At 37.0% G+C, this 15,410-nt stretch overlaps 1 pseudogene; it reads right to left on the reverse strand.

Moving 5' to 3' along the window:
* Nucleotides 1–2,484: 2,484 nt before the first annotated feature.
* The window catches only part of LOC138088340 (HIG1 domain family member 1A, mitochondrial pseudogene), a 51,152-nt pseudogene continuing 38,226 nt past the window's right edge, over nt 2,485–15,410 (reverse strand).

Consider the following 15,410-nt stretch of genomic DNA (forward strand, 5'->3'; position numbering starts at 1 on the left):
TATAAACTCAAGTCAAGCACAAAGAGGTTTATTTACTCTTTCCTTGAGGTCAAAATTAGCCAAAAATGCAAGGATAGGCATATATGCATGGTTCTTTATCATGACTTTCTTATGTGTTCCATTGAATTAGTCACCTATTCCTACATTATATCATGCTTTTAATTGCCGTTGCTTTACAGTATGTATTCTGATTGGGTTGGGCAACTTAAATCTCTTTGATTTCCTTTTTTTAAGTTTTTTTAAGTATGGTTGTTTTTATACATTTATTCTTCCATGTAAATTTTAGAATGAATTTGCCATAGACCATTAAAAATCCTGGTGGGATTTTAATTGTGATTAATGTATAGACTGAGAGTAAATTTACATTTTAGAGTATTAATTCTACCTACCCATGAACAGACATCATTTCTATTAGTATCTCTTGAATGGCTTTCAGTAAAGTCTTAGTTTTTCCCATAAAGGTCTTGAAAATTTCTTGATCAATTGATTACTAGGTTTTTATAGTTTTTGTTATAGTTTTAGGGCTTCTCTGGTGGCTCAGTCAGTAAAGAATCTGCCCACAATGGAGGAGACTTGGATTCAATCCAAGGGTAGGGAAGCTCCCCTAGAAAAAGAAATGACAACCCACTCCAGTATTCTTGCCTGGAGAATTCTATGGACAGAGGAGACTGGTGGGCTACAGTCCAAGGGGTTGCAAAGAGTTAGATATGATTGAGCAATTAACACACTTAGTTAATACCTTGGAGAAGGCAACGGCACCCCACTCCAGTACTCTTGGCTGGAAAATCCCATGGACAGAGGAGCCTGGTGGGCTGCAGTCCATTGGGTCGCTAAGAGTTGGACACGACTGAGCGACTTCCCTTTCACTTTTCATTTTCATGCACTGGAGAAGGAAATGACAACCCACTCCAGTACTCTTGCCTGGAGAATCCCAGGGATGGAGAAGCCTGGTGGGCTGCCGTCTATGGGGTCGCACAGAGTCGGACACAACTGAAGTGACTTAGCAGCAGCAACAGCAGCAGTTAATACCTTCTTCTAATACATCTTGCAGTACATTATGTTGGTAATGGAGGAACTACTGATTTTCATTTGATATTATAGTCTATATTTTATTCAGTATTTTATATCTTATTTGGTTATCTAAGTGACTATCTTGTTATTAGTACTAATGGTCTGTTATGACCCTTCACAGAGGCAGATGCTCATTGGTGAAAAGGAGAGAAATGCGAACACAACTTTTTATCACGGCAAAGATGTGTAGATTTTCAGATAAGCAAATTTTAACTACTGAATCAGTATTTTAACATTATATTAATATTTTTACTATTTTCTAAATAGTTTTATCTACTGGGTATATGTGGGAAATGTGAAATAGGCATTTGCTAAGTTTCTGGCATTACCCACTTGCTAGGTTAGACATGTTGTATTCATGAGCTGGAAATCTTTATATTAATGCCCCCAGTGAAGAATCATTAACCATGTTTTACAGCTATAGAAAATGAGTTTCTTTTTGTGTGTGTGTGTGTGTGTGTGTGTGTGTGTGTTCATTTACTTTAATAACACTATATTTACCATATTATCACCATGGAATGTAAATTCAGGTTAGACGAGAATTTCACAAGTACAACAAAGCATTCTGTGATATACCAAAGTTTGTATAATGTCTGACCGAACCAGCTGCTCATCAATGACTTCCATTATAGGCATTTCATTTAGCTGATGATTCTTTTGGAGAAAATAAACATACTGCCCACATTTAAAGTGTTTTTCATTTACCTTTGCATTAGCACTTAAAATACATGTTTCAAAATAATTTAAAATTATTCTAATATAACAGCAGCAAAATATAATTCTGCAATTACAAAGGGATCTACAAGTTAAGTTACTCTCATGTTTATAACTATGATTCTAAAATAAATACTGCTTCAAAGTGGCTCTGTTACCAGCTTTTTAGGTATGGTTTAAAAACACGCACAGACTTGCAGGGAGGTTTATAATGTTGTATTCCATGCACTGTTCTGAAAGGGTTCCTCAAGAGCCAACCAGCCCTTGACACAGTACTCAGTCCACAAGGCCGTCAGAAAGTTAAATTAACTGGGGTAAATAGGATTCCTACATTACATCAAAAGCATATGATATTCTGCAGCAACTGGGAGCATTTTTAGGATTGGCATGTTGTCTTCTTCAGAACTAATTTCAACAGAAGAGTTTAAGAAGGTGGACAGGTACCACTAACAAGTGTATTTAAAAGTGACATGTTTCTTTTGTGTTGCTCTGACTTCCCTGAATGACCTAGCTAGTGAACTAGTCACCAGTAACTTGGTCACCAGGCAAATCAAGCCTGCAAGAAAGGAAGCCAGTATTCAAATTACCATGTTCTTGTCTGACCCAAACAATTTATTTTCAGCATAAACATATAACCTTAATATGAGATGTCTAACTAAAGCAAGCATTACCAACAAGACCAAGACAGCAACTCCTCTTCTAAGGTTTAGGTTTTCCCCAGAATTCTTGATACAGGGAATAGCCCATACCAAGGGTCATTGCTCCCACAACAAAGCCTTGGGCTGCCACACACATTTGGATCAGGTGAACAGACATTTTAGTATTTCCCCTGCTCTTCAATCTATATAATCCATATGGAACAATTGCTGCAAAACCTGCCATTTCAATTGGGACAAATGGTGCCTCTCTAGCTTTTCAGATAAGTTTAGATCCCTGATCTTCATCCTATGAAGAAAGAGAAATATCTGTCGCTTGACACAGTGACTGAAGAATCTTCAACTTTAAGACGTTTCAGGTTCCTACCGGTCTCTTGAAAATGAGTTTCAAACAATTTAATTAACATGACCTATTGATTTGGTGTAAACTGAGCTGACATTCTTTATTTTTACTGAAATGAAAAAAATGAAATTATAAAAAAAGTACAGGGAGGGAGGAGGGAGGGCGGTTCAGGATGGGGAACACATGTATACTTGTGGCGGATACATGTTGATGTATGGCAAAACCAATGCAATATTGTAAAGTAATTAACCTCCAATTAAAATAAACAAATTTATATTTAAAATAAAAATAAAAATATTTATATTAAAAACAAATTTAGCATTTGAATTGCATTTTTCAAAAGATTTAAAATATGCTTTCATTAACCTAAAGAACCCATTTAGACACAGAGACCACGCTGAGTGAATAAAATAGGTAGTACTCTGGTTCAGGAGAAAAACTTTTTTTAAATAAGGCTGGACCAATTTTCCCTAGAAGCTTGTCTTCTAGACCATTTATGGAATTAAATTGGTTTAGAAGACTAAATCAGTTGCCATATAAGCACATTCTCTCCCAGATTCTAGAGAAGAGTTGAGTATTGCACATTGTGGCAGAGATTGCTAGAGGCCTACTTGGTTTTCTCCTTCCTGATAGAACTCTGGGGAAAGTTCCCTGCTGACAAAGGGCATTTGCCAGCATCCTAGCACACAGAAGAATTAAAGGAAAATCTTTGGGTGGTACTTTTAGGCAGTTTACATTGCCCTCCCTCTTTCTCTTGCTCCTGGTCTGTAACTGGGTTGCGGTGGTTGGAGATCAAGCAGAAATCTAGGTCAATGAGGAAAATTATAAATGGAAATACAGGCTAAGATTGCCAGAGCAGGTAAAATAGGGGGCCCTGGTGACTGTGGAGTTACCATACAGCCCCAGACCACCCACCTCTGAATTTCTTCTACACAAGAGAAAATGAACTTCTACCACGTATATGTCACTGTTTTTCTGAATTTCTAATATAGCTGCTGAATACATATCCTGACACAAACATTATTTTAAAAAGATACTTTGAGACAAATATCAAATATATGTATATGTACACATATGCATACTGTGTAGATCTCACATATATACACTTATGTGCATTTGTACACATGTATATTATGTTGTACACATATAAATGGGCATTTGTACATATAATGTGTATATTCAGTATATATATTTTTTATGCACACACACACATCCAATTCTGTAAGTCCTTTGCAATTGTTACATTGCACAAACTTAACTTAGTTATTCTATCATGGCTACTGTGGATATTTGCTGTGCTGATTTGACAAGAGCAGCACAAGTTGTTGGTCATGTCACCAGCAAAATTCATTAAAAAAAGGGAAAGGAAGACACAAAGAAATCAGTTTTATTTCCCATGTTGCACAGCATGGTTGGTGGGAATGGGGAATTACTAACATTTGTTTGGTGGAAAACTAAAGATTGCTATTCCTTTCTTTCTGTTTTTAAATTTGTGAATTAGAGATTTCAAATTATAATTTTTATAGAAGTGTAAACTAAGAGAAAAAATCAGCACGTAAATAAGGACTAATGGTAAACCAAGTCTTTGGCTGGTAATACTTTATTTGTAAGGGTAGTATTAAAACTACCATCCCTTCTTCTTCCATCTGTAAGGCTATATTTTACTTGAATTATATCAGCACAATTATATCTTTAACAAAAAGCTCCTTCAAAGAAAATTTCATTTAATTAGAAAAGAAGTGAAGAAGGCATGTCACACTTGGTGATATAAGGCCACTTCTGTCATCAGAGTGTGAAAATCGTTTCTCCAGATGGCAGTTTCTTGCTTAGATGAGCTCATGATTCCCAACAGTAGGGTTGTTTTTTATTTTCTCTTTCTGAAGCATACTTACTTTCATTTATATGTGAATGGTTAACTTTTAATTATATGACTTTTTGACAAAAAAAAAAAAAATTCAACCACCATCTATTTCCAAGGTATTTTTCAAAACAAAATGTCATGTTCTTGAACTTCACCTCTTTTTAGGATGACAAGTGATGATTAGCTACATTAAAAATGTAACTAAAAAAAAAAAACCCACATAATTCCATGTGATACAATTTGCCAGTTTAGCAAGATGTAAAGGTTGGTAGAAATGATATACCAGGTCTGCTAATTCTTAACAAGCAATATTTTTAGGTTAGTAGGTAATAGATACCTTCCATGCAGGTAGGATAAACAAATAAGAACATACTGGTAGTTAAAAAGTATTGCTTTATTATTAGCCTTTAAAAATAACCTCTGTGTGAAAGGAATTGTGCTGTGTGTTAGGGTAACAATGTTGAGCAAAACAAAGAGATTCCTGACCTCAAACAGATAAGACAGTTATATGGTCATATTTTTATAGTCCCATTGCTGTTTGAAATAAGGGAGATGGTCATAAGAGCATGTCTTAGAAAGACCTGGTATATTCCAAGGGGTCAGAGAAGTCTTCATCTGAGGAGTAATACTGAAATAAGATCTCAAGAATGACTGGAAGTTAACTGAACAAAACTGTGGAAAAACAGAGAGGAAATCAATGTGTCTGAAAGTCAGGAAGCAAACGAGAAAAAGATCCAGGAGTCAGCAGATGTCCCTTCAGTTCAGTTCAGTGGCTCAGTCGTGTCCAACTCTTTGCGACCGCATGAATCGCAGCATGTCAGGCCTCCCTGTCCATCACCAACTCCCAGAGTTCACTCAGACTCATGTCCATCGAGTCCGTGATGCCATCCAGCCATCTCATCCTCTGTCGTCCCCTTCTCCTCCTGCCCCCAATCCCTCCCAGCATCAGAGTCTTTTCCGATGAGTCAACTCTTCGCATGAGGTGGCCAAAGTACTGGAGCTTCAGCTTTAGCATCATTCCTTCCAAAGAAATCCCAGGGTTGAGCTCCTTCAGAATGGACTGGTTGGATCTCCTTGCAGTCCAAGGGACTCTCAAGAGTCTTCTCCAGCACCACAGTTCAAAAGCATCAATTCTTCGGCGCTCAGCCTTCTTCACAGTCCAACTCTCACATCCATACGTGACCACTGGAAAAACCATAGCCTTGACTAGATGGACCTTAGTCGGCAAAGTAATGTCTCTGCTTTTGAATATGCTATCTAGGTTGGTCATAACTTTTCTTCCAAGGAGTAAGTGCCTTTTAATTTCATGGCTACAGTCACCATCTGCAGTGATTTTGGAGCCCCCCAAAATAAAGTCTGACACTGTTTCCACTGTTTCCCCATCTATTTCCCATGAAGTGATGGGACCGGATGCCATGATCTTCGTTTTCTGAATGTTGAGCTTTAAGCCAACTTTTTCACTCTCCTCTTTCACTTTCATCAAGAGGCTTTTTAGTTCCTCTTCGCTTTCTGCCATAAGGGTGAAAGATATGTCATCAGATATGTCATCTGCATATCTGAGGTTATTGATATTTCTCCTGCCAATCTTGATTCCAGCTTGTGTTTCTCAGGGAGGGCCTTTTAGATCTTGTTTAGGATTTTGGTCTTTATTCTAGGAATGTAGGAAAGTTTTTAATAATTTTAAGCAGGAAAATGATATAATCAGATTTTGTATTTTAAATTATCACCATAGCTAGAGTATAGACCCTGCACTGTATAAGAAATGAGTAGGAGTGGTTAAAGATAGACCTAGTGGAAACATTGAGAAGGCACATTGATGTGAATTAAAGGAAATTAATCCCCAGTATTACATTTTATTCCGACAGACTTCCTGTCTCTCTAGATATAAAAACAAAGCTGTGTATATATGTAGACACATTATGGTATAGACAGAGAGGATAAAATCAAAGGAAATAGAGGAAAACAATATGAATAAAAAATGATAATTAGACCTCCTAACAGACTTAACGCAACACAGAGGTGTGAAGATAATGGAATATTTTTAAACTGTGGAACCAAAATAGTGATTACTATAGAACTCTATGGGATCTTGAACTGTTACTCAAGAATGAGTGTAAACTAAAAATATTTTCAGATACACTATGAAAGATTTTACTACTAGCATGCACTTAGTGAAAGAGATACTAAACAAGATACATTTCAGGAAGAAATAATAAGCCAAGAATGAAGAAGTTGGATGTGAAAAGCAATTATAAGTAAAGTAATTGAGAAAGACATGAGTAAATTCAAATAGCAAAAAAAATAAGTAATATTTATAAATTTAAAAACAAAATAATAATAGTTTTTAAGACAGAGAGGGGTGATCATATTTACATATTTACAGCATTTTAAGCTCCCTTTAAAGGAGGAAGGTAGAATTGTAGCTAAAATTCAGACATGGTTAGGTGAAGTTTATGTGTAAGAATTCTAAGGATCATCACTGAAGTGAAGTGAAGTGAGCTGAAGTCACTCACTCGTGTTCGACTCTTTGCGACCCCTTGGACTTGTAGCCAACCAGGCTTCTCTGTCCATGGGATTTTCCAGGCAAGGATACTGGAGTGGGTTGCCATTTCCTTCTCCAGGAAATCTTCCTGACCCAGGGATTGAACCCGGGCCTCTTGCAATGTAGGCAGACGCTTTACCATCTGAGCCACCAGGGAAGTCTTAAGGATCATCACTAAAATAATAGAAATAATACGGGTAACTTCCCAAATGTTGTTAAGGCAAATGGAAGAAATGCAAACCTTGATAAATGTAGGAAATACAATACAAAACAAAAAATTAAATATACAAATAATCACAAAACATAGAAATGATATACATATTATTGACATCTTTTCTCTCTGGGTCTCCAGCACTTCCACCTTAACTCACATGATAGGTTTACCATGGGAATGAGTGGTTTTAGTGGGAGGCCTGGCTCAACTTTGTGGAGCTGACACTTCACTTTTTAAGACAGTGAATTTAGGAAGACTTGGATATGCCTCTAGTTAAAAGGCTTCCATATTTCAGTGGCAAAGAGTGAAATGTATATATTTTTTCTTATAGTTTAGATTTAAATGAGATTATATCGATTTCCTATAATTTCCTACAGAGTAAAGCATTTTTTAAAACATATGGGCATAATTTCACAGTTGCTTATCCTCAGTGAGACTTCTTTGCAGAACAGAGATAATTGACCTGATCTTACAGAGTCTTTCTAAATATATCAGAGTGGAGTCAGCATGCAAGCCTTTCACATTCCCTGAGGGTCTACATCTGCTACAAGTGGCTCCTGCAGCAGATGGGGGACTGTGCAGAGATCCTTAGCAGCTTCGTGGTACTTTTATTTATGAACGTCCTATTCATCTGCAGTCTAATCAGTCAGAAAGCTAATCAACCCCAAAGTATCTGCTTATTTACATTGCTCCATTTTGAAGTAAGAGATCCTAAAATTCTATTTCGGCCCACATTCTATGATTGGGCCTATAGGTCAGTTGAAACCAGTCTTGCCTCTCAGGCCAGATTTTGGTACATTATCTGAAAAGTATCTTCCTGACCAAACACAAAAGAGATCAGGTGCCTCTGAGACTCAAGTTAGGTGGCAACAACCTAGCATAATTATATCATCTCTTTTTGTTAAAGTTTATAGAAAAAAGAAATAAGAGGAGGAAAAAGAGCAGCTGTTTTGGACAATGCCTGGTTATGTTCTGGTGCTCATGATGGCGGCTGTAGCTGTCAGTCTTGCATGCCCTGGATACCCTATAGGGAGAACTCCCACCAGCCCTGAATGTAATCTGTGCATGATCTTTCTTTGTGTTCCTGAAAATTGCAGTCAAGAAAGAATCCCAGGGTAGGGATATCAGTCAGGGAATTCCAGGGAGGGGGACCTGAATATTGTCAACTCAAGTTAAAGCAGATTTTAAAATGCCAGATGCTTCAGCAGGTGTCTCCAGGTCATCAGCATCAGACCAAGACAATCTTAACATGGAATTAAAGATCTAACCTCTCCTGTCTCCAACCAAGATGGAGCTAGGGAAACCTCATAATGGGCTTGTTTCAGGGACAAATGGAGTTTGGAAGTAAAGAGCTAATGTAGAATATATCCAGAATATACTTTCAGATGTGGTTTTCTCTAATGCTCTATAGAGAGAATTTCAATATTCTTCTACATTACTTTGCCTCTTTTCATAGCACTGACACAGTTTCTAAACAAGTTTTTTTTTCTCCAAGTTGTTGGAAATGAGTCATAAAATAAATGACTTGTGTTTGACTTTCAAGTATTTCTAGCACCAAGCATTAGCACTAAATGAAATCCTTCTAATATTTCCTATGGGTGGGAATGTGTCAGATGCCTTCGGCTTTTAGATTAAACTAGAGTCAATTTCAATTTGCTATGTTTCATCACACATAGAGCAGGTTTATTCAGAAACTATCCAGCATGTGTCAAGGTGTTATCTGACAGAAAATTCACCCTGTGCTTTAGAATAAATACAGGTGAATCACTTCCCTCCTCTATCTCTTCCAAACAAATTTATTTTGTTGAACATCTTGGGAATTCAGCCCAGAATGAGAGAACACAGAATGTTATAACTGAAAAAGAGGAAAAAAAAAAAAACCACCCCAAAACCTGAATAGATCAGCTAACCTAATCCTTTAGCTTTACAAGGGAGGAAACCAAAGATCCAGGTGAAAAGTTTCTCTTTGGGTCACAAAAAAGCAGGTAGCTTAAAATACTGATTTCCTGACAACCATTCTAGTGGTGTTTGAGCCATAAAAGGATCCTCCTGCTGTCAATAGCATTAAAAATTTTCTCTCTACTCACACTGAAGATGTATATTCCCCATAGAAAGAGAATTGCTGTGATATTTTCTTTGCTTCAGAAATGTTTTCCAGGTTTCTTGTCCCACTTTACCCCTTCATATCAGGTGTCTGTCTATGGATTTCTAGAAGTCTGTCTGGTTGACTCAGTTGGATGGCCTGTCCTGGCTTTGGGTTAAGTTTTTCCCTAAAGGCGACCTTCCCCTTGGACTCTCCCATCTCAGTCTAAGCTGTTTCAGCACTGAAAACACACACCAGACACTGCACATTCTCTGGTGCTTGAATTTGGTGCCTGCTCCTAGACTCAGATCAGCCTAAAGTCCCAGGATAATCTGAGAAGTCTTAGACATCTTCACAGCACTTGATGAGCCATCTAAAAACCAATATTCTTTCCCTAGTGGAATAGTAATACAAGTTCTCTGTAGTAAATTTAGAATATGAAGAATTTCAAAATGAAGCAAAAACCATCCACATTTTTCATCACCCACTCATAAATAGTTTTGGTTTATTTATTGATGCATTTAAGCATGTATTCATTCATGTATTTATTGATTCAATATGTCTTCATTAAGCACTCATTATATGATACAACCTGTTTTAAATCTTTAAGATAGAGCAAAGAAAGAAAAGTCCCTGCTTGTGGAATTTACAGTCTAGAGATCTGGAGAGTGAACAAGAAATTATAATACAGAGTAGTGAGTAAGAGGGGGAAGAAGAGTGCTATAAGATTACCTAAGAATAGCACCCATTCCCAGGTGGCGCTAGTGGTAAAGAACTCGCCTGTCAATGCAAGAGAAATAAGAGATGCAGATTTGATCCCAGGGTTAGGAAGATTCCCCTGGAGAAGAAAATGGCAACCCACTCAGAACTGTTGCCTGGAGAATCCCGAGGACAGAGGAACCTGGTGGGCTATGGTCCACAGGCTTGCAAAGAATCAAGCATGACTGAAGCGACTTAGCTCATGCACACACACACACACACACACACACACACACACACACACACACACACAGAGTACCTACCAAACTTGGAAGATTCAAGGAAGGCTCCCCCAGGGAAATCATGTCATAGGTGAGACCTGAAGGAAGTATATGATTTAATCAAATAAAAGTGGGGCAGGGTGGATGGAGGACTGTTTCAGGCAGAAGATACAGACTTGACAAAGACTACAAGGTGAAAGAGAAGAGTATGTGTGAATAACTAAAGGATATTCAATATGGTGGAAGTCTAGAACAGGAGGCAGTTAGCGGAAAAGGGCTAGGTGAGTGAAAAATACTGGCGCAAAGTCCTGCAGAGCCTTAGAAACCCAGGCTGGAATTTGGCTCTAGTTCCAAGAACGAAGGTATGCTCTTGAAGTTTTGAGCAGGGGAGTGACATGATCCAATCTGTTCCAAAAGAATAATTTTGGCTACAATGTGGAGGATGGATGAGATGAGGAGAAATCCAGAAGCAGAGATGCCATTTTAGAGATGTTTGCATAATTTCGGCAAAAGATAACCGTGGTCTAGAAAGGAAGTCAGGTTTGTGAGGATGGAAAGCAAAGCACAGACTTCAGAAATGTTTAGGCAGTAAAATCGACTTCACTCTGTATTTCAACCCAGGGGTCAATTTTCTCTTCCATGTCACACTGCCTTTCTCATGACTGAAAACTTCAGGTCTCAACTTGATGTCATCTTCTCAGAGAGGGTATTCCTGACCATCCTACTTGAAATGTCTTCCATCATCATTATGTCAGAACATCAATTTTATTCCTTCACAGAATTATGAAAATATTTAATGATTTTATTTCTTTTCAATGACATAATTAGTGCCTCTTTCCCACTAGACAAGGAGCAGCTACAAGGATGCAGGTACTATTTCGATGTTAGATCCATAAAGGCCCTTTGGACCTTCCACTTAGGTGATAGGGGTCTGGATTCAAATATATGTCAGCATATTTTTTCTCCATCCTGTAAGTTCTCAATTATTAAATAGGACCAACTTGAGATAATTGTGCATTCTCCTGTAACAGGATCCCATTTTGTTTTCTCCTTACATCAGGTTAATGGATAGGATTTGTGGATGATTTTGTTTGTCTGATCTATTTCTGCTAGATATAGAAGAGGATATAAACTGATATGTGAAGTTGAGTATAATCTATGTGAAAATATGTTCAGGTTTATGGACAGATGCTATACATCATAAGATACCAATAGCTCTCCAAAAGCTAAAATAATATCTGCAAAGTTAAATTGGATATAACAGTTTCCCTGGCAGTCTCTTTAAGTTCATCTTCTTGGACCATGGGTTGCTGTGATGATGAGAGGTGATGCTTATACATAAAAATAGTATTCACTTTTTCAATGAAAAAAGTGTATGTGTGTTTGTGTGTGAGTGTGTGTGTGCACACACATGCATGTTTAAATAAGCTTTGCTCAAAGCATGTATTCTTTGGAGTTAGACTTGAGGGAGCCATGGCTTTGTTCTTATTATCAAGGCAAACGTGAGTTCAATAAAGTTTTACAAGGTTCTTAAACCAATTTGGTCTCTCTGCTCTTATATGACCCTTAGGACTCAAAAAAAAGTAAAGCAACAAAATAAAGGGGACTCTTGATACATTTAAAATGTTTCTTCTAAGTTACTGTATTCTTGCCGGGCTTTTCATTCACTTTGATATTTGAAAGAACTGGAGATGTACAAAAATTTTGCATATCAAGGTCAATATGAGTGTAAGTGAATCTTTGAGATCATCAGAACCTGGAAGCAATGTGGGCGTGAGATGGAATCCAGTAACAAGCCACCTCCCAACCCAGAGCATTGCTGCCAACCTCCCTAACAGTTGGAATGAAGCTGTGACACCAGCTGCCTCTTTTGGGAAGGGAGAGAGGAGGATTTTTAATTCTCTGTGGTGAAACTTAAAGCTTTCATGCTAAAATCCTTTTCTCCTCCCACTCCTTTCCCTTTTTAGGAAGCTTGTGGCTGACCACCTGGTGTTCTGAATCATTAATTCATGGACGACATTCTATCAGGAATAATATGGAATAGACACCCTGGCAACTGCCATTGAAACCTTTTCAACTCCCCTTGCACTTTAATTCACTTCAATAATTATTAATTGTACACCTACAATCATACCCAACCTGGTGATAGGCAATGAGGCTTTCAAATGAAGAAAGCATAGAATTCTTACCCTGGAGATTTAAATTTTTTCATTTAATGCTGGATTCATTTTAGGAAGAGCTGATAAAATATTATATGAAACAGAAAATTTTCCAAAATTTACATAAGTTTTTCAAAGCACTATAGGAGTAAAAAAAAAAAGAGGAAAAAATAGCTTCAGTGCTTAAGTATTTTGCTAAGCAAGAGGTACCATACATGTATAGACGTTGGGTGCTTTTCACATGTCATCTCACTGAATTCTCAAAGCTACCTTAAGAGAAAGGAAAATTCCCACATGAGACAAGCAAAAATAGAGGTCTTAAAACTGGTTAACTAATCTTCTCACAATAGTTGATCCTTCAGTCAAGGAATCAGGAGTCCAAAGTCTGTTAGGATAGGTGTAAATGTCCACATGACTGTAATAGGTAAGGCAATCGAGAGGTTTAGAGAAACCACGAGGGACTCCAGGTAGAACAGACTGTCAGTTGTCTGAGTCTGGAGCATGTGTCAAGAGTGGCAAGAAAAATGAAGAATATCAAACAGCGGGTGACATGGGTATAGAAAACCAAGAGACAAAAAGGTGTAGGAGTACATAATCTGAAACTCAGATTAAATGATTAAAAATGCAGATTCTGTGGGAACTGAGGGAGCACAATGCCGATGAATGTAAAGCAAATCGCCACTAAGAGGACTTTCCCTACAACCTAGTTCTGGTTTTTGATGGCTCCTAGGTGCTGGAAACCTGTTCCAGGCAACTGGGGACAGATGAGTCAGAGATGCGGCTTCTGGAGTTAGGGATATTAACATCTTTGATGAATCATTATTTTCCAATTTGAAATTTCGGTAACTGTAAGAATTTTCTTTTAGCTTATATTTTCTTCATGAAGCCTTGAAATAAGGAATTTTCATTATATTTCTCAATTATGTGTGTGTGTGTGTGTGTGTGTGTTAGTAGCATAGTCGTGTGTGACTCCTTGTGACCCCATGGACTATATCCTGCCAAGTTCCTCTGTCCATGGAATTCTCCAGACAAGAATACTGGAGTGGGTGGCCATTTCCTTCTTCAGGGGATCTTCCCAACCCAGGGATCAAACCTGGGTCTCTCAATTATAAAGTTCAGGTAACTGGCCAAAAAGCAAATGATATTCTCCTCAGGTTATTGTAACTAAATATTTTGTATTTTCACTTTGTGCAGACATCCTGGGACTAAACTTGTTTTTCAAAATGTCATGGTTACCAAACAAGAAAATCAGCAGCACAATTGCTTAGCTTCACAGAGAACTGTATGATTAGTAATTTCCTCCTTACATATGTAAGGATATCCTTACATAATATCTTCTACAAAATACGTTTGAGGTTTTATGGTTATTCTCCTAATAAAATTTTCTCTGTGTTCTTGCATGCATTTAGAACAAAAGCATCAATCTGGCAAAGATCTCACCATCAACATGAGATGTCTCTCTAATTAAGGTCATCATATTCTGTTTAGTAATTAGAATCAGAAGAACAAGATGTACTGAGTTCTTGAATGATCACTGCAAGTACTATGAAGGACTGTACTATCTGCCAGTCACTGGAGGCCTCAGTGTACTGGGTCACTAGGTAGGAAACCAAAATGGATTCAAGTGCATTGCCACTTAACTGAAGTATATAGCTGATGTCTAAACATGTAACAATTAATTGGCCATGAAAATAATCACATCACAGACAACCTTAAACACATTTGAAACTGTTATGCCCTTAGATAACTGTACTGATTTTTCCTGGAAAGAAGTAAACATTTATTTTTTTTTATTTGAGATTCCTTTTTATTTGGAAATAATCAGAACATTTTTTTTTTAATTCCAGGAAGGAAATTATGTAAAGCAACAATACTGAGAATAAGGATTTGAATTGCCTCCAATGTTTATATTTTACAGAACTTTTTCCTAATTCTTAATTTTGATATATCCTGCTATAATAGTTGCAGTACAATTGCCTTTTTCTCCCAACTGATTCTATATTGATGACTGAGGAAATATCTAAGTCACTGATTCTCAAGTTATAGAGCAAAACAAGAATCACCCAAATAACTAATTTAAACTGTAAATTCTCCTAGTTATTCTGATGTAGGTAAGCCACAAAATACATACTGAGGTCTTTTATTAGTATTTAAAATTTTGTGTTTTGCTCAAAGCAATGTCAAATTTTTCATCCCCTTCATGAGATATGTTATGGTAGAAACAGTGCTGTGTTCAGACCCAAACCAAGGTTCCATCTACTTCATCATCAATGAATTAAATGACACAGGAGACATTTATTTCACCTTTAAAATGAAGTTGCCTCATATACCATTTTATCTCTATAAAGTCTATGCTATAATTGATTATATAGCCCCTATATTTCTTCTTCACCCAAAATACTATTAATTATATGCTAGTATTTGCACAAATATTGATATTCTTAACAATTTATTGAAAAATGTAGTCACTTTAAAAAGTTAACATGTGTATAAATAAAATATTGAAGTATTGAGAGAGAACTATACCAATTTCATTATAATTTTGCTTATTAGTGAAAATAAAACATTAATAGTAATAAAATATGAAGTTACCAAAGCAACAATCTATGTTCTGAGAGTAAATGAGATAATAGCTGTAAACCGCCTAATGCCCATGACATGAAACTTACTCAATAAATGCTTGATTTCTTCTTCTTCTTTTTTTTTTTTTTTTTTTCCCTGACATCTCAGCACAAAATGTAACCAGGTGAGCTGGATTGTCTCTTATCAACTCAGCGCCTTCCTTAC

This window comes from Capricornis sumatraensis, chromosome 11 (assembly GCF_032405125.1).
Source record: "Capricornis sumatraensis isolate serow.1 chromosome 11, serow.2, whole genome shotgun sequence".
Lineage (NCBI taxonomy): Eukaryota > Metazoa > Chordata > Mammalia > Artiodactyla > Bovidae > Capricornis > Capricornis sumatraensis.